This window comes from Trachurus japonicus, chromosome 6 (assembly GCF_045865225.1).
Source record: "Trachurus japonicus isolate A0001 chromosome 6, Traja_1.0".
Classification (NCBI taxonomy): domain Eukaryota; kingdom Metazoa; phylum Chordata; class Actinopteri; order Carangiformes; family Carangidae; genus Trachurus; species Trachurus japonicus.
Window position 1 is genome coordinate 35,351,407 of NC_140912.1, and position 19,647 is coordinate 35,371,053.

Consider the following 19,647-nt stretch of genomic DNA (forward strand, 5'->3'; position numbering starts at 1 on the left):
TGGCACTGATAGAGTTTAATGAACCACTACTAACAAAAATACTGCAACTGGTTTTGAAATTTTTAAATGACAGAATACCGAATATATTTATGCCAATTATGTTTACCCATATAAAAAATAAGATTTCCGACTTACTTTTTTTTATACAGAAAAAAGAGAGCAACACAAACAGCAATCAGGGCAACACAACTGATTACTATTCCAGCGATGCAGCCAGCCGGACAACCTAAAGTGGTTTGTCAAAATAAAACAGTGGATGTTTTATGTCTCTAAAAGCTGAGAATAAATCTACCTCATGTAGAAAAGGTTTAAATCTTCAGGAAGTCTGTGATTATTCAGTCAATCAGAATTATGATGTTATTTAAATGCAATATCCAAGACTATCAACAATATGAACAATAACACTGACTAGTACCTGGTAAAACAGTCAATTCATGCACTGTAGATGATGTTCTCCCAGTTAGACTATTCATCACTTCACAGATGTACTTTCCACTGTCAGAAACACCTGTGATGCGTTTCTTCAGCACAGAAGAATGGATGGAGGATGCTCTTTCATTCAGTTTCCAGGTGAAACTAGGAGATGGTGTCGACTCAGCAAAGCAGTTTAATATTATTGAATTTTAATTTTTTTGGACCTTGGATTTGAACATTTTCGGGTCCAACTGAGAGAAAAAGACAGAAATGGAAAAGTAGAAAAAGGGAGAGTGAGAGGTTAGATATTACACTGCACTCATTAGTTTACCACCATAAAAGTACAGTGTTTAACAAGTTACTTACAGTTAACGTCCATGTTGTATTTAGCTTCATCACTGCTAAGGGGGTTGCTGAGCATACATGAATATTCTCCACTGTCTGTTTTCTTTAGAGACAGAAAAGACAACACTCTCTCGTTGTAAAACATCATGTTGTCACTCTCAGTCAGGTTTGTTCCATTCTTCATCCACTTCCTGGTGAAGACAGAGCCAGCAGCCTCGCAGGTTAAGTTGACAGTGTTTCCCTCTTCTGGCTGGTTTGTTGATGGTGTGACAGAGGCGTCCACTATTTTCTCTGTTTGACAAAAGATAAAGAATTTATTGAATGAAATATGAAAACAGGAACAAACTAGTTACTGAGAGCTGATAAAAAAGGAAGTTGAGGTTCATCCTTGTTAGCGTTAACTTCCTGCTCCAAATCATTTATAGTGTTTCAAGTATGTCAGCTGTGTCATTCTAACATTTTCAGTTGTACATAATGTATCATTGATTTTACTTTAAGGTCAGAATATAGAGTTAGTGTTACACTGGAGGCTGGTGCAGTGTGGTTTAACTACTACTTATAACAGGGAATATTTTGTAGTGCAGGGAAGTAATGTGTGTCTTTTTCTGGCTCAGAGTCTTATCTAATATTTGAGTTAATTTGCTGAAATTATGCAAATTAATTGCTAATAATTATATGTTGCCCTCATATTCTCACTGACTGACTGATTGACACATCATCAGTCATTGCAAATTATTTTGAATTAGGCTTCAGTTTAATATAATAGACAATACAAATGTCTCTGTGCAGACTAGAAAAAAAAGTTTGTATAAACTTGAAGTCAAACTTACTAAAGATGGAGATGACAGAAGGGTGAGATGTTTAATTTCTCATAGTTTTGTTGTTAAAGGCCTGACAGCTGTAGTTCCCACTCTGACTCTCCGTAATGTTCATAAGTCTGAGATCTGATCCAGGATCAGCCACAGGCTCTTTATTCAAGAACCAGGTGAACTGGGCAGTGGGTCTGGAGTCAGCTGAGCACATCAGACTGACCCTTCCTCATAGTGAACTTGTGATGGAGATTTTGTTAAACGGGTATTTTCTGGGCCAACTGAATGTAGGTAAAAAAATAAATAAATTTAAAAAAAGTCACTAGGATGTAATGTTAGCAGCATGAAAAGACACATAGCATTCACACTGACTCAAAGTGAGAATGTATAAATGATTAATATGCAAAATTTAGCAGCAAAGAAAAACAAATGTTTGTGCAAAGCAAAGCAAATTAAAGCAGATAACAGCGGCACGGCCGTTTCGGCTAATGCTGTGTTCAAGGCAGGCTTTTGAAACCGTAAGTTACAGCTTCAAGTCACAACTACGACTTGGTAGCGTTCCAGGTAACCCGTAGCTCGTGTTTTTACCGTCCTGTTGTCTGTGAAAGTTCCCTATAACGGCCACTCGTAACTTCCGACCCGTGAACTCGTACCAGATCAAACTGGTATGACTTCACTGGAAGGAAAAACACAAAGTACGAGTTTCCTTGAACGCACCATGAGTTAGCAGCCCCCGCCCTTGTCAGGCATCAATTGGTCCTCGTGCTACGTCACCACATTCACGCGCATCCCTTGGCTGCACACACAGCCCTTCATGCCGTTCTCTCCCCTCATTGGATAACACTTGTATCCCACAAGGAAAATTTTCTCCTCGGGTTACAGCAGAGCAGAGTGACGGAGAGACTCGTGTTTAGGCTGAAATACTTCATGTAAGTGATTGCTGACGGAAAATAGGACTATTTAGGACTTATATTAACAAAAACATTCCACTGATATCTGCTTTAACATAATTTTCTAAATGACAATAATGTGTTGATGTTACATGAAGGAGAAAAAAAGGTCTGAACATGCAGGTTAGTGACTCACAGCTGATGGAGAGAAGCACTGGATCACTGGTGTCATTACTGATCGTATTGAACACATGACACCTGTATGGTCCCTGGTCATAGCGGGTCACACTGACTATAGTGAGAGTGGAGCCTCCATCAGTGATGTGAACTCTGTCACTGGCTGTGACCTCAGAGCTGCTGTTCAGCCAGAGGAAGGAGGGGAAGGATCCAGAGGAGGAGCAGGACAGACGGACAGAGCTGAACTCCACCAGGTCTGTGCTGCTGGCAGTTAGTGTTGTATTGGAGACTGGCACTGTGAAAATACACAATTTTAGTGTAGTTGCCATCATAAAATAAAGGCACAGACAATAATGATGAGCAGTTATGGCTAATGTTAAGATCTCTAACACTGGAGCACATTGTCAAAACAATACTGAAATGATTGAAATGTTGTGTTTGTATGCAATAAGACCAAGAACCTTCAGCAATTATGCTATATACTGTAATATTTAGAAAGTGTATAAAAGATGTTTATTTTCCATGGTTTTCACAGTTTTGGTTCCTTTAAAGACTGGGAAATGAATGATAAATTCATGATAAATGAATGAGGACAGTGTGGAAGTGTCAGAGGACAGGTTTGAAGTCCAGACTCCAGACTAAACCGGAGGAGACAAATGTAGTTTAAGACAGACTGTAATGAAGACTTCACAATATTGTCTAGTGGCTATAGAATCACTGATGAGAGTCCATATGTAAAAAAACAAACAAAAAACAAGCAAACAAACAAAAACTAATTAGAACACAGAAACAAGAATGCATTGTATACTCTCATGCACTGTTCCCTCTAAGGTGTTTTACTGTGCAATTGCACACTGCTCCCCACCTCTTTGCTCAGAAGACAAAAAAGTTGCAGAATTATTGACACATGTGATCATCATCAAGCAAAAACTATGTCTACTATTCTAATATGAAGAAACTCCTTCAAGGTGAATTGGTACTGAGATATCTTGTCCTCAGCAGTGAGAGAACTCTCTCTGGTCAGATGGTGAGAGCTCATATCATGCAGTACGTCTCTCAGGATGATGATGTGTATCAGCTTGTTTTTCACTCTTGATCCCTTCAGTGACAGCAAACACAGCATGAGGAAGTCATGGGTAATTTACTAAATGCACTGTTGTCCAACTTTGTTGATCATTCGCAATAAACACTATGAGCAGAACAAATGTTTAAACAGTAAGGAAAGGCTTGAAGTATAAATGTTAAGTATTTGTTTAATCTCTTTAATAATCTTTAATAATATGGGGTAAATATCAGAGGTTAAAATTGAAAGACAAGATTTAAAAGAAAAAAATCCTCTGCAGTATCATCAAGTAAAACACCAAAAACAATGGTATCCTTGATCCTTGTCTTTCCCTTTGATGATTTCAGTGCAAGAGTGTGGATTTCCAAATATAAAGGCAGTATGAGGAAGTAATCTGCATCATACTTTATTGACCCTTCCTGAGTCACCAATGGATGTGCTCATTTTACTTCACATTGTCACTGTGGCCTTTACAGGTAAGACCCTCAAATTTAAGAGTTTTAAATTTTGAGAACTACTATCTGTTGCTATTTTCTGGAAATACACAGCTAATAATCTGGAAATCGAGACTTCAACTTGAAAAATGTCTCAAACCCACAAAATCAGTGACTCTACGGAACATATTTTGGCCAAAGCTCAGGAATTTATGCTGATTATATTGGTGTATGGTCATATCAAAATGATGTAGTGGTGATAAATTATATATAAAAGGTGAACTTCCCTGTAGCATAATGAGAATCTGCACAAACCTAGTCATTATTCAACAGGAGACAAAACTGACCATATTTCACATGTGTCAGATACAGTAACACTAATTTTAGGTGCTACGTAAGTCCTGACATGTCAACTACAACTGGACTGACTGTAAAAAGAATAAAACTGTGAGTTGGTGAATGTAATTTCACTTCACTTCACAAGAATTTCAAGCTTAAAATGTTTAAGCTAAACTGTTCTTAAAGAAAAGTCCTACCAGTGATAAAAACAGACCACCAATCCATGAGAAAATAAAACTACAACAATAACAGAACTGTCTCAGATGGTAATCAGTTGGAATGGCAACCACATTTCAGTATTATTTTTTATTGTTGTTATTTATTTATTATAAATTTCTATATTTTTCTGGAGACGGGGGTGACCTCAACTAAAGATAAAATCAAGTCAATACCTAAAAGCCACAGGAGCACATAACCTGTTCCATTTCAAGTAGTTTCACGCCTGTGAGCGAGGCAGCCAACTTGAGCTGCACTGCTTCACTCACAAGACTTGCCCCACTCACACCCTCCTAATTTGGTGCTCTATTTACAGGTTGGGTTGGTGATCCTATTCTGGAGCACCTTTATTTGGAGAACTGAAGGAGTCATATGAAAAATAAACAGATAGTTTATTTTATATTAAACACAAAGTTCAAAAACATTATTGTCAAAATATGGGAGAGGCTAGGACAAGGTGGCTGTTCTAAATAAATTTAAATTAATAAAACAAAACAAGATCTGTCTAAGCGTCAGTTTCTGAAAATAAAACAAAAACCTGTCAGTAACACCAGCCTACTAGTCTATCAGAAAGGAAACACGACAGAAAAGTGCTATTGTTTATCTGTTTAAATGTCCAAATATTAAATATTTACCTACACATTATGCATGATAAAAACTTAATAACACAATAATATCACACCAGAGTTGATAAATTTGTGATTCTGTTATGGTGATCCACTTTCTCCAAGTTCTGATTCATCAATGTTGCAGGAGAAGAATTGGTGATTGAAGCGATTTCCCCCCCCGATCATCTGTAGGACAAAAAGATTGACAGGTCATTAAAGTGTTAATGTTTTGATTTTAACTACATCTTCAGTAATTTTGGTTTTATAGTTTCAGATTTAAACAATAACAGTTTCTAACTTTTTCATTAAATGGCATTTCCAGTCGTAATCAATGTCTACCTCAGATATCAGGTCACCTGTGATCAGTTCATTTCATACCATCCATACTCCCAACTGCAGCGTGTGGACATTTATATTTGTTTTTGTTCAAGAATCTATTGTTTCTTCAGTGTTCATTAATGGGCTCCAGACTAATTTAAAAATTGTTCTGTGGTCCCAATCTTACCGCGGCTTGCACATCATTCCTTTCCGAGTCAGAGAACAAACGCCTCAGAGTCCCTCTGCTGTTGTGTTCTCTGACCCGGAAAGGAACAACACAGAAGCCGTGGTAAGTCCGAATTTTGATTTAATTTAATTGTAAAGCGAATTTTAAAATTTAAATGATGGTCAAAAGTACGTTACTTGGGACCACAGAACAATTTTAAAATTAGTCCGGAGCCCCTTTAATGAACATTGAAAAAATGATAGATTTTTGAACAAAAAATAGGTATAAACATCCACATGCTGCAGTTGGGAGTATGGATGGTATGAAATGAACTGATCATAGGTGACCTGATACCTGAGGTAAACATTGATTATGACTGGAAATGCCCTTTAAATAAATCGGAATGATGACATTAAAACCTACCTTACAGAAAAGATCAGTTTAATTTATGGTCTCGTATACTGGTGAAATGTTCTGGTATTCTTCTTCTTCCATGCCAAACAAAACAAAAAAAGATAATGATAATTAAAAAATGTATACATATAAAAACTGAACTTAATTGCAGACTGTAGTGATCCAAATAAAAGTCTGAGTGACTAGTGATGTAAATTCAGATCACCACTTACCAGTGTTCTCTGGCGGGGGATCTCTGTTATTTCTAAATATTAGGAACAAGGTATTATTAAAATGTGGCCAGTTATACTGTATGTATATGTGAGTTATAACAATAATAGTATAACAACAATAATTAATTTAATTTATTCGTTTTTTTGTAATGGGACTCTGCATAATCATAAACATAAAAAGGTAATTTGTTGAAAATCATGCCAGATTTAGCTCAAGGGCTAATTTCTATCTGCTGTCCCATCATTTTGCATAATAACAATAAGTGAGTTCCTTAACTCAAGAAAGGTCATTGTTTAATTGTATTTTTTTTTAATCCTGCACAATATAAATACTTAGTTGAGAAAATAAAATATCACCTCTAGGAACTTTAGTGGACAATTAATAATAAAAATTATGCAGATGTAGCTCAACCGGTAGGGTGTGGACATGCTAGGGCTGAGTCCTTACCTTTGCGGCAACTCAGCCTCTCTCCGACTATTCTGTCTGTCTTTACTGAATCTGTAAAATAAATAAATAAATGGAAATTTTACAATACAGCAACAATTTTTCTGAATGACACAGGAATACAAAAGTATGTTCAACCTATAAACACAATATGATGCCATATTAAAATAATTTCTACGTACTTTTTTTTATAAAGAACAAACAAAACAACACAAACTGCAATCAGGACAAGACAGCCGATCACTATTCCAGCGATGCAGCCAGCTGGACAGGGTGCAGGTGTTTTGTCTAAAATAGAAGATGGGATAAGAACAAGGTTTTTCCACTATTTTGTAAATACATTTTGTAAAAACATGTGTCAAATTTGCTAAAGGGAAGTTCTGTGAAGTTTTGTCTCTCAAAGCAATGTTGTCTCTACCTCATGAAAAGGTTAGTAAAACAAATCTTCAGGGAGTCTGCTACACTTCAGACAATCAGAGGTATAACACATCTGAGCACGTTAAAAACCTTGGTGTGATTTTAGATTCAAAACTGAGTTTTAACCTTCATGTTAAAAACATAACAAAGACTGGTTTTTATCATCTTAAGAATATTGCCAGAGTGCGGCCAATTTTATCACAAGCCAACACTGAGACATTAATGCATGCTTTTATCACTTGTAGAATTGACTACTGCAACGCTCTTCTCTCTGGTCTCTCTAAGAAAACCATCGCTCCACTCCAGCTACTGCAGAACTCAGCTGCACGAGTCTTAACGAGGACCAGACAGAGAGCACATATTACACCGATTTTAAGGTCTCTGCACTGGCTACCTGTCTGCTTCAGGATTGATTTTAAGATCCTTTTAATGGTTTTTAAAGCTCTTAATGGTCTCGGTCCCAGTTACCTATCTGATTTGCTTTTAACATATGAACCCTCTAGAACTCTCAGGTCTTCAGGCAGCGGCCTTTTAATTATTCCAAAAGTTGCGAACAAAACATATGGTGAGGCCTCATTTTATCATTACGGCCCACGCCTATGGAACCGACTGCCTGAGGACTTGAGGAGAGCAGATAATCTGGACATTTTTAAAAGCAAACTGAAGACCTACCTTTTTAGCCTTGCTTTTAAAGCAGAAGTAAGTGATATATTTGTGTTAATATAAGTCTTAAATAGTTATATCTTCCGACAGCAATCACTTACATAGAGTGTTTGGACTGAAACACGGGTCTGTCAGTCACTCTGCTCTGCTCTGAGCCGAAGAGAAAACATTTATCGTATCCTACAGTTTTTATCCAATGAGGAGAGAGAACGGCATGCAGGGCTGTGTGTGCAGCCAAGGGACGCCGTGAATGTGGCGACGTAGGGACAAGGACTGTTATGGTGCGTTCAAGGAAACTCGTATTTTTCCGACCGTGAAGTGGTACCAGTTCGATCTGGTACGAGTTCACCGGTCGGAAGTTACGAGTGGCCGTTATAGTGACTTTCACCGGTAAAACAGGTCGGAAAAACACGAGTGGGTTGCCTGGAACGCTACAAAGTCGTAAGTTGTGACTTGAAGCTGTAATTTACGATTTCAAAAGCCTGCCTGGAACGCAGCATTAGCGAAAACGACCGGACCACTTACTTCTGCTTTAACTGACTCGTACTATTTCTATTATTCTGAAACATGCATTTAAATTTAATTTATCTTATTTCCTTATTTATTTGTTTACTATTATTATCTTTTTTATTCTATTTTAATTCACCCATTCTTTTCTCTATTTTATCCCACTACATCTGCTTATTTTTACCTAGTGTCTTTCTGGTCTTCTCTTTTTATCTATTTTACCTCATTTGATATAGTATCTCTCTTATCCTCTCATTTTATCTATCTTATTTCATTTTACTTAGTGTCTTTCTCGTCTTCTCAATTTTATTTATTTTACTTCATTTTATTTAGTGTTTTCCCCACTGCAAATGAGTGAGTATTAGATAGCGTTTCCCCGATAAAATCCAATGTTCTAAAATTATTGTGTGAATGTGTATGTGTTTGCGAATCTATGTATGTCTCCCTAACATGTGTTCCCTATGTCTCCCAATATGTGTCCCCTATATTGCTTGTTTTTAACATGTAAAGCACTTTGAGCTGCCATGGGCATGAAAAGTGCTATACAAATAAAGCCTGATTGATTGATTGATAATGGTGTCATCAATATGCATCAACAAAACAATCAACATCGTCTAGTACCTGGTAAAACAGTCAATTCATGCACTGCAGATGAATTTCTCCCAGTTTTACTATTCATCACTTCACAGATGTACTTTCCACTGTCAGAAACATCTGTGATGCGTTTCTTCAGCACAGAAGAATGGATGGAGGATGCTCTTTCATTCAGTTTCCAGGTGAAAGTAGGAGGTGGCGTTGACTCAGCAAAGCAGGTTAATGTTAAGATCTCATTCAAAGTTAAATGACTGGGACCTTGGATTTGAACATTGTCTGGTCCAACTGTGAGAGAGAGAGAGAGAGAGAGAGAGAGAGAGAGAGAGAGAGAGAGAGAGAGAGAGAGAGAGAGAGAGAGAGAGAGAGAGAGAGAGAGAGAAGGGGTGGGGGTAGAAATTACAGTGTACTCATTATTTTACCACCTTACATCTAATAAAGTAAATACCGTGTACAACAAGTTACTTACAGATAACGTCCATGTTGTATTGAACTTTAACACTGCTAAGGGGGTTGCTGAGGATACATGAATATTCTCCACTGTCGGTTTTATTCAGAGACAGAAAAGACAACACTCTGCCCTCGTTGTAAAACCTCATGCTGTCACTCTCAGTCAGGTTTGTTCCATTCTTCATCCACTTCCTGGTGAAGACAGAGCCAGCAGCCTCACAGGTTAAGTTAACTGAGTTTCCCTCTTCTGGCTGGTTTGTTGATGGTGTGACAGAGGCGTCCACTATTCTCTCTGTTGGTCAAGTGGTAGAATATTTATTTTTATGTAAATCATTGAGATTCAAATTCCTTCTCCACATCAAGACAATTCAATGGTCAACAACACTCATGTGTGAGATTTCTCATTTCTGAGATTTACAGTTTTTAAACAACCAATACTCCAGCCATATTAGTACGAGTGGGATACATGAAATAACACAGATTTTACAACAAGGTCAGAAGATAGAAGAGTCAGTTCACATCCAGAATAATGTGGAGGGAGTGTTTACTCTTTGTATGGGGGTAGAGCTAGTGGGGAAACAGATAAAGGACAAAAGACTGGACTCACTGAGTGGGGCCTGGGCTGTTTTAGATTAGAAAAAAGATATGTCTATACATCAGTGTGAGAAAGGACCTCATCATTTTTGTTTATTAATCTATTATTTTATACATAAACTGGTGACAGTATTTAAAGCAGTACTAAAGAACTTTCAGTTTTGGTTGAGTTTGGCGGCACCTGTGGACCAAAGCGGTAGTGTTTTGCCTGAAGGAAGACTCCATTTCCCATGAACACTAGCGTGAAGCCCTGTAAATATCCTGCATTAAAATTAACAGAAGACATCAAAACTAAGTTTCTGTTTCCAGTGGATCATTTCAAAGTGAAAACACAAACATAATCCATTGCTAAAGTGCCGTTTTGCCTGTTCCCTCCTTGTTGTGACTCGCAAAAGTGAAAGTGAAACTTAAGTGAGAGCAGGGTTCCTACCATGCTCCTCAAAGCTGCTTAGTGCCAGAGAAAGAGATACAGACCCCCTCAGGCCATGACAGAGGTGTCATTCAACTTGTTGTAAGTCGATGTATCATCACAAAAGTTATGAAAATATTTTATGAAGGTTGAAAAGTTCCTTAGTGTTGGTTTAATTTTACTTTCAAAAATAACTTTCCATTTCACAATTTTCCATTAGTTCTATAAATGTCAGTTCTAAAAAAACCAACATGTTGAAACACTTAAAGCAGAAGTAAGCGGAATATTTGTGTTAAATAAGTCTTAAATAGTTATATCTTCCGACGGGAATCACTTATATTGATACTTATCAGTAAGGTGACGTCACGGTGCGTTCCACCTGGCCGCCGCCATGCTGGGTAGCCTACCGAACACTGAGTTAACCTCTATTCAGCTCAGTGCAGCCACATCCTCTCTGACCAGAAATGACTGCTGCCTGATGTAGTTTGGATATGGATATTTCTCATTTTGATGGCCTTGCCTTGAAAGCACACACCATTTCTGCTGAGACGAGCTTTGACAGCGCGGTGCGCCGCTCTCTCTCCCGTTAAAAGTTAATCTAGCTCACCCAGCGGACCTCCTCGTCTCTCTCTCTCTCTCTCTCGCTCGCTCTGTCTCTCCTCCAAATACACGAAAAGCCAAATCAAATCAGAAATGCGTAGCCCACTTCTTTTTAACTCACAGACATTTATTTTCATAAAGTAATAAAATATCTGGACATTTTGCCATCGTTAACATTGAGACAAAAGGCTGCAGGAATGGAAGAAGAATTCGGCAAATCATCTTATCACGCAAAAAGTCACAACAAACAGGTTTTGCACAATGGTTTGCACAGATAAGTCTTAAAATATGTGCAACACCTTCTCATCACAATCCACGCCATCTACACAGTTATGTTATCAGCTGTTATTAAAACCCAACTCATCAGGACGCGATGACCACCACTCACATTAAACAAACCGTTAACAATTAATCCACACTCAAACCGAGGCAACAATAGTGTTAACTGTACTCAACAAGCTATTATTACAAGGTTTACAACAGATATGACAGACAACCTGGGCCGTGTGTGTGCGATAAGAAAGGGGGGAGGGAGGGAGAGAGGAAAAGTAGGTAAAAGCTGCTAGCTGTTAGCTGCTAACTGTTAGCTACCGTAGCTCAGGCGTCGGTCTCCCGTCAGGTAAAAGCTGCCGTTTATTCCTCAAATGAAGCTCATGTTGAGCCTCTCCGGTACAGTTATCCATCACTGCAGTTGAATTAGCCGCTAAACTGCTGGACGCTAAAACCGAGGGGGCGTCTGTGTGTTTACAATTCACGAAAGCAACGTGAACGTACATGCCGCTCACACTCAGTAGAGTGAGGCAGCCTCCCTTGGCGTACATGTCTCCCAAGCTGTTTAATGACGGTAAAAAATGAAACAGAAAGTAAATATCCTGCATAGTTTCTCTTTTCTGTGCTGCGCTGATCAGAGCGGCGTCCCTACCTAGTGTATTTTACTTAGCAACGATCTGTTAAACAGGAATAACAGACTGTTAAATGCTAAATCAAGATGTAAATAAATATCAGAAATATCAATAAATTATCGGAATACGACATTCAATAGAGCCATGTAATAAAAAAAGGTTTATCCACTATTTTTGTGAGATTTGATGTCACAGTCATGGATGTATTAGGTCACAGCCCATAGACTGCCTTTGGAAGTCGGTACCCAAGATGGCGCTGTGACCGGCTGCGAACGCTGTGTGACGTCACGTGATATCTATCTATAGAGTGTTTGGTCCGAAACACGGGTCTGTCAGTCACTCTGCTCTGCTGTAAGCCGAGGAGAAAACTTCTTGTATACTTCCTTGTATCCTACAACCTTTATCCAATGAGGAGAGAGAACGGCATGAAGGGCTGTGTGTGCGGCCAAGGGATGTGCGTGAATGTGGTGATGTAGGGACGAGGACCAATAGATCCATGACGAGGGCTGGGACTGCTAACTCCATCGGCTGAAGTTAGCCAAAACGACCGGATCGCTTACTTCTGCTTTAAAGGAGCTGTATGTAAGAATGTGGCCAAAACTGTTGCTGCAGTCAAATTCAAAACACAGCAGAAGCAAGAAACACTGTAACCTCACATCTACAGGATTAATGTGTGTTCTTCACACTGTAGATGAGCCTTAAGTTGTCTTACTGCAGAGTAAACAACACAAGCCGCTCCGTTTCTTCTCCACTTTCTGACCGTCGGATCATAAAACATGACGACCAGAGACAGGCGAACTGACCGGGCCGGACCCTTTAGCTTTAGCTGCTGCAGCTCAAAGGCTATATGCTCACAACAGCAAGCAATTTTTTTAATGCAAATATTTGGCAGTATACTATTGTTGTCGGTGAGATCAGTATGTTATATCAACATTATTCCTGAATCTCTGTGACATATTAGAATGATTTTAGGACTTTTTGCTTTTGATTTCTTACATATGGTTCCTTTAAAGGAGTCATCACCTGGAAACCGCATACTATGCTGCTAGTACGTACTGATTGTTAGTGGTCAGGAGCAATGTGCAATGCGTTGTTGTTTGTTTTGTTTTTTACAGCCACAGGAAACAATATATTTTGGATGAATTAAGTAAATCTATTTCATGAATAATTTCAAAATGAAAGTCCCTGAAACAACACCACTGGGACATATTGGTCAAAACAATACTAAACTTATTTCACTGAGAAATACTGTATCTACTCAAGTGTCTCTTCTCCTAGGTGCCAGCTGGTGCAGGATGAATAGAAGTGGAAAAATCAAAAACTCCCAGCGCACACTGGAGCTGATTGACAAATGTATTTATTATCAAAGGTTAAAAGCATCAAACAACAGGTTTTGCCTGTTGCTTCATCACGTTCACTGTTGATTGTCACATAATATACTTAGCCTACATTATACTCCACTGTATCATCTGTGCGCAATAAGATTAAACATCTTCTGTGATTATGTTGTAACGTTCAGAAAGTTGTAAATGACTCTTCAAGTTATCTTTCTGTAGTTTTCATAGGGACATTAATTGAACTACTGTACAGTATCCTCAGTCAGTTCCTGATGGTGGTGATTAGTGTCTCCTTTCAACACTGTATAAACACAGTATGTAGCCATCATGTGACTTACCCAGCACTTCCAGGTAAGTGATGCCCTCTTTGACGCCAACTGAGAGAGAAACTGAGCAGGTATAGTTCCCTTCATCAGTGTCCTTAACATCACTAATCTGGATGGAAGGACTGGTCAGGTTTGGGGGACTGGGTAAGAAGCTGACCCTGCCCAGAACAGGTGAGTTTGGGTAAGTGGGGGAACCGCTAGTAAATCTAGCAATTGGGATCCTTCCATAGAGCCATGCAACCTGTGGTGGGGCAGACACTGATGGTTAGGACGTGTGACTAAGAAAAATAACAGACTTCATTTATTATTGTGTTGATAAGTTTTGTGTTTTGAGACATGCGCATTTAGCTGCAGTGTACATATCGTTATAATCAAAAGTGGCACTTTGGAGTAATAAAACAGTCTACATGTGATAAAAGCTGTTACAGTGTCACGCCCCAGACTATGTTGGCCCAGAGAGGCATAACAATGGACCACCTATGACCCCAAACACCACCATACAAAGACACTAAATAAAATAAGAAGAGGTTTTATAGAAAATATAAGGACAATGCAAACAAAGCAGACACAACTAAAACAAAAAGAACCGCCAAGCTGGGAGGCAGGCAGCCCCAGCAGTCCCCATGCACTGCACTGAACACTGAGGTTAAGTACACAAGGAAACGAGACACAGGTGGTGCAATCGACCCAGGTAAAACACATCAGGTAATCACAAGAGGGAGAACACAGGAAGACAAGACAGGACCTTGAAAATAAAACAGGAACTCACTCAACTACACAACAAACGATAAGACACAGGGAACATCATCACACAAGACAAAAACATTGAACACTCGATGAACGCAGATCATGACAAAGTTGTTGTAAACAACCACAACATCAACGAGCTGCATTTTTTAAAAAGATGTATCAGACATTTACATTATACTTTTATATCATAAGATATGAGTGTGTGAGTGTGGTGTTATAAAGAAAACAATCAAATCCTAAGTGAACTGCATCATGTCTGTGTGTATCTGACCTGTGTGATCCGAACGCCAGTATCATTAACGACACAGCCCAGGTAGACTGTCTGTCTGGGATAAGAATACACCTCTGGCTCTACGTCTACTTGCTGACCAGTCGCTCCTGAAAGAAATTTAATGAGACAAATTCAAATTTGTTATTTACCTCTTTTCCAAACTAGAAGAGGAGACAAAGGAAGCAGGTAACTCAGTATACAAAATCTGCTGATGATAAAAAAAAAACTGAGGACAGGGTTGGAGGACAAGTTTGACTTGTCCAGACAAAACTGGAGGGGCAGTTACTGTATAGTTAAAGTCCGACTGTAATGAAGACTTCATAATGTTGTCCAGTGGCTTTAAAATCACTGATAGAAGAATCACCATGTAAATTATAAACTAACACAACTGCAAAACATATGTGGCATTTGTGTAATTGTTGCAGTCATTGTGGTTCAGAAGTTTGGTTTGGTGGCCTGTAGAGCACACTGTCTGTTGACTACTGGATGATGTGAGTTTTCTTAAAAAACACAAGATGTATTTTGACAAGAGTGAAAAGCTCTTAGATTTGAGGGTTAGGTTAAAGCAGATATCAGTGGAATGTTTTTGTTAATATAAGTCCTAAATAGTCCTATTTTCCGTCAGCAATCACTTATATGAAGTATTTCAGCCTAAACACGAGTCTCTCCGTCACTCTGCTCTGCTGTAACCCGAGGAGAAAATTTTCCTTGTGGGATACAAGTGTTATCCAATGAGGGGAGAGAACGGCATGAAGGGCTGTGTGTGCAGCCAAGGGATGCGCGTGAATGTGGTGACGTAGCACGAGGACCAATTGATGCCTGACAAGGGCGGGGGCTGCTAACTCATGGTGCGTTCAAGGAAACTCGTACTTTGTGTTTTTCCTTCCTGTGAAGTCATACCAGTTCGATCTGGTACGAGTTCACGGGTCGGAAGTTACGAGTGGCCGTTATAGGGAACTTTCACAGACAACAGGATGGTAAAAACACGAGCTACGGGTTACCTGGAACGCTACCAAGTCGTAGTTGTGACTTGAAGCTGTAACTTACGGTTTCAAAAGCCTGCCTTGAACACAGCATTAGCCGAAACGGCCGTGCCGATGATATCTGCTTTAAATAAGTTACATTTTCTTTTATTTAAATGTTTTACATTTGAGATTCTTTTGAGGTGAAATCACAATCACCACCTCACAGTTGTGTTCCTCCTCCAGTCAGTCCAGTCGTTGCTCACGTGCATGTTTGTCACGACTTAGCACCTAAAATTAGTGCCACTAGTTCTGTATCTGACACATGAAATATGGTCAGTTTTGCCTCCTGTTGAATTATGACCTGCGGTGTTTGTGCTACAGGGAAGCTATCCTGTTATCTCTGAATTATTACCACTTCATCATTTTATATATGACCAGACATCAATACAAGGGGCAGATGTACTGTAAATACGTATATTTTACAGATGTAAATTTTAATGTGAGTAATATTTCTCCTTTAAAGAAATTGTTATTTTGGTATTTTAAAGCTACTGTACAAGTTCAAAAGTGTTTTGGAGTTTCCATCATAAACTAGTGATATTTGACAACATTCAGTCAACATTCATTTGAATTATTGACCAAACCATTGAGCGGACCAAACTCATAGTTTGATTTGCAGGTGTGATCATCAGGGGTCCTTTACTTGTCAATGGCCTTCTTTACTATATTAAAAAGAAAAGGCCTCTTAAATGATAATTACACCACTTGAGACTTCATATAGTAACATGATTCCCCATTTTAAAGTTTATATTTAGAACAAAAATAGTCCATTACCATATGAAAAAGTACAAATATAAGATCATGCCAAACATGTTACTTTATTCAGAATTTTAATGTTTTTAAGAAAGATTAAGTTTTTAGTGGAAGTTTTTATGGTTACACCACTAACACTTACTTCACATACTTCCAGTCACTCCTAAATTGATTAAAAACAGACATTTTATATTGGGTCCCCCAAAAAGAATGTGTGCACATTAATCATACATTTATTTTCAAATTTTAACCCTTTTGAAATTAACTAAACATGGACACACAAAGAATTTGCATCACATCACTTCCCCAGCAATGGAATTCTTGAGCTCGGTGTAGTCCCTGTGACCTTTGACCTTTGAGCACCAAAATCCAATCAGTTCAACACTAAACAAAAATGAGCATGTTTAGACTAATACAGTGTGAAGAAATTTCTTCAAGGTGAATTGGTACCGAGATATCACTGAGCTCACCTGTGATGGCTGCAATGATGATAGTGTATAAGACAGCTGCTGCCATTTCCTCTGCAGTATCATCAAATAAAACTCCAAAAACAATGATATGGTTTTCACTCCTTGTCTTTCCCTCTGATGATTTCAGTGCTAGAGTGTGGATTTGATATAAAGGCAGTGTGAGGAAATAACCTGCATTGGACTATTGACCCTTCTTGGTTTCATGCAATAAAAACATAACTTGCACCAACTCATTTTACAGTGAGGCAGGTTGCAGCTGTTGACCACAGAGCTGAAGGGGTGTAGGTTTAGTGAGTGGCTGTCATCAGTTTGAATTGCAGCACAGAGGTAAAGGTCCTGTTCATGAGTCATTTATTAGGACAGTCTCAGTCTGATGGCTGAGTTTTTAAAACCTGCTTGTTAAGGAAGAGTCACTAATGGATGTGTTCGTATTACTTTATATTGTTGCTGTGGCCTTTACAGGTAACCAACAGCCAATGGAGTTAGTGTGACAGTTGAGGGTCCTGTCACTATGCCAGCTACGTATGTGCTTGCCAGTCACCCACGCATGACTCTTACCTGGGAGGTGTGGGTTCAATCCCCACCTCTTCACCTTGCCACATTTGAATGTGGCAAGGTGAAGTAGAAGGTAGTCATGCACGCTTGCCAGTCACCCAAAGGGACATCCCCTTGGCCAAGTAGCCAGGGCGCATGATCAATTGGAGGCATAGTGACAGGACCCTCAACTGTCACACTAACTCCATTGGCTGATAAAAAGTTAGCCAAAACAACCGGATCGCTTACTTCTGCTTTAATGCATTAATCACTGTATCTTAAATTCACTCTATTTGTCCAGACGTAGACAGATAATTTGGACTTGACTTTAAGTTCGGGAGCAGGGCCACGTCTCAACCACACCTCCAGTCAAGCCTACAAATACCTGGTCGACCCCCTCTTCCTCTGTTTGCTTCAGATTTCTCGACCCACCCTCCCTTCTTCCCCTTATGGAAGCACTTTCTAACTACATCTTTCTGTCAGATCATCCTCACTCTCATCCCTCCATCCTTTCCTCCCCTCCTCCATCCCTCTCTATTTAACCAGCTCATCCTCCAAGGTACTCAAAGGCAAGAACCACGCCGAGACGGAACCCCCACTCTGAGTCTCCCTCCACCGGTCTCCAGTTCATCATCCCAGACCAGCAGCGCATACATCAACCTTCATTCACCTTTACCACTCTGTACAATAGCCATTCATCCATCCTCAACATTACATTACATTCAATAATTTAATGGCACATTGTTGCGGTGTGGTCCTTGCTAGTAACTTGGTTCTTCTTGTGTTTCCAGTAGTTTATATTTTACATGTTGACTTTCTCATTAGTGATTATGTAAATAACCACTGGACAATATTATGAAGTCTCCATCACAGTCTGTCTTAAAATATATGCACCTGGATAAGTCAAACTTGTCCTCTGACACTTCCACATTGTCCTCATTCATTTATCATCAGCAGGTTTTGTCCTGATAATTAGCTCCTTCCTTTCCTTGTCTCCTCTCCTATTTGAAAAGAAGAAAACAACAAACATAAAAATTGTCTCTTTTCTTTCTTTTAGTGACTGATCAGCAAGTGGACGTAGAGCCAAAGATGTATTCTTATCCCGGCCAGACAGTTAAAGTCCCCCTCCAATGACCCTTTTTGGTTCTTTTAAAGCATTCTCTGAGGAACACTTGGAAACAGCCACATCGTGTCCATTATCTCACTCGAACGAGCGCGCCATCTGTGACGCCACTCGACGCCCTCCGATGTCACTTGACGTCTCCCCTCCCCCTCTTATGCCCTCTACACACTGTGCGATTTTAGCAGTCTTATAAGACTGTTGCATGACACACTATGCGACGTGGAATTTACAATCTTTGCTACGACAACGGGTTTGATGCGGGCAGATTGTACAACTGTGTTTATGAATCGTAGGTGACGTCAGCATCAGCTGCGTCACCATAGTTGCGGAGAAGCCGGTACGAGCAAAACAAACGGAAAAATGAAGAAGGAAGCCCTTGTTATTGTGGCACTTTTGTGCACAGAAAAAAACTTGATAAAGAGGAAAAAGAGGAGGAGAATGTGGTCGCGGTCGTGGCTCGGGAAGAGAGGCCAACTTGGGATGCCGGTTTTGCAGCGAGAGTTGGAGGTATGTATTATTATCTAACGTTAGCGTAGCCTATCGGACGTGTATAACGGTTACTGACATGATTTGCAAAACACAAACACATTAACATTTAACGTTACATACGCAATGAATAGGCTACTTGAGATGGCAACATTATTTCTGAACTGAATAGTGTCTTCACAGAGAGAGCTATTAAAAGTCTGCTTGTTGTACTGTATAGACAGATGATCAAAGCAGCTTCAGGAGTTTTCTCCGCATGGATGTGGACCAATTCAACCATCTGCTCCAACTGGTGGCTCCATATATTTCCAAAAACAACACCCAACTGAGACAGGCGATCAGTGCCAGAGAGAGACTATCCATTGCACTGAGATATTTAGCAACAGGTAATTATCACTGTTCTCATGATCACTTATCTTATTATTATTTTACACACACGCACAGAAAAATGCATGCGTAAACGCGTACACCCACTCACATACCCACCCACCCACATTCACGCACTCCTTTTTTATTTATTTACTTCTCTCTAAACCCTAATCCCTGATGGGGACATTTTTGTCCTCTAGGTGGCGCACTTTCTCCACTA

General features: G+C 39.3%; 1 long non-coding RNA gene and 1 pseudogene across 2 annotated transcripts in view; both read right to left on the bottom strand.

Moving 5' to 3' along the window:
* The window catches only part of LOC146986570 (cell adhesion molecule CEACAM5-like), a 363,100-nt pseudogene that overhangs the window by 757 nt on the left and 342,696 nt on the right, over window positions 1-19,647 (bottom strand). The window contains exons 6-9 of the transcript XR_015036053.1: window positions 2,655-2,930; window positions 1,590-1,849; window positions 781-1,050; window positions 416-665 (exon numbers count right to left, since the gene is read on the bottom strand). The product of XR_015036053.1 is annotated as a cell adhesion molecule CEACAM5-like (transcript). The remainder of the gene's footprint in view (window positions 1-415; window positions 666-780; window positions 1,051-1,589; window positions 1,850-2,654; window positions 2,931-19,647) is intronic.
* LOC146986571 (uncharacterized) lies at window positions 9,059-13,887 on the bottom strand. Its single transcript, XR_015036037.1, has 3 exons — window positions 13,659-13,887; window positions 9,498-9,770; window positions 9,059-9,316 (listed from the first exon to the last, which is right to left on the bottom strand). It is a non-coding gene; the product is annotated as an uncharacterized LOC146986571 (long non-coding RNA).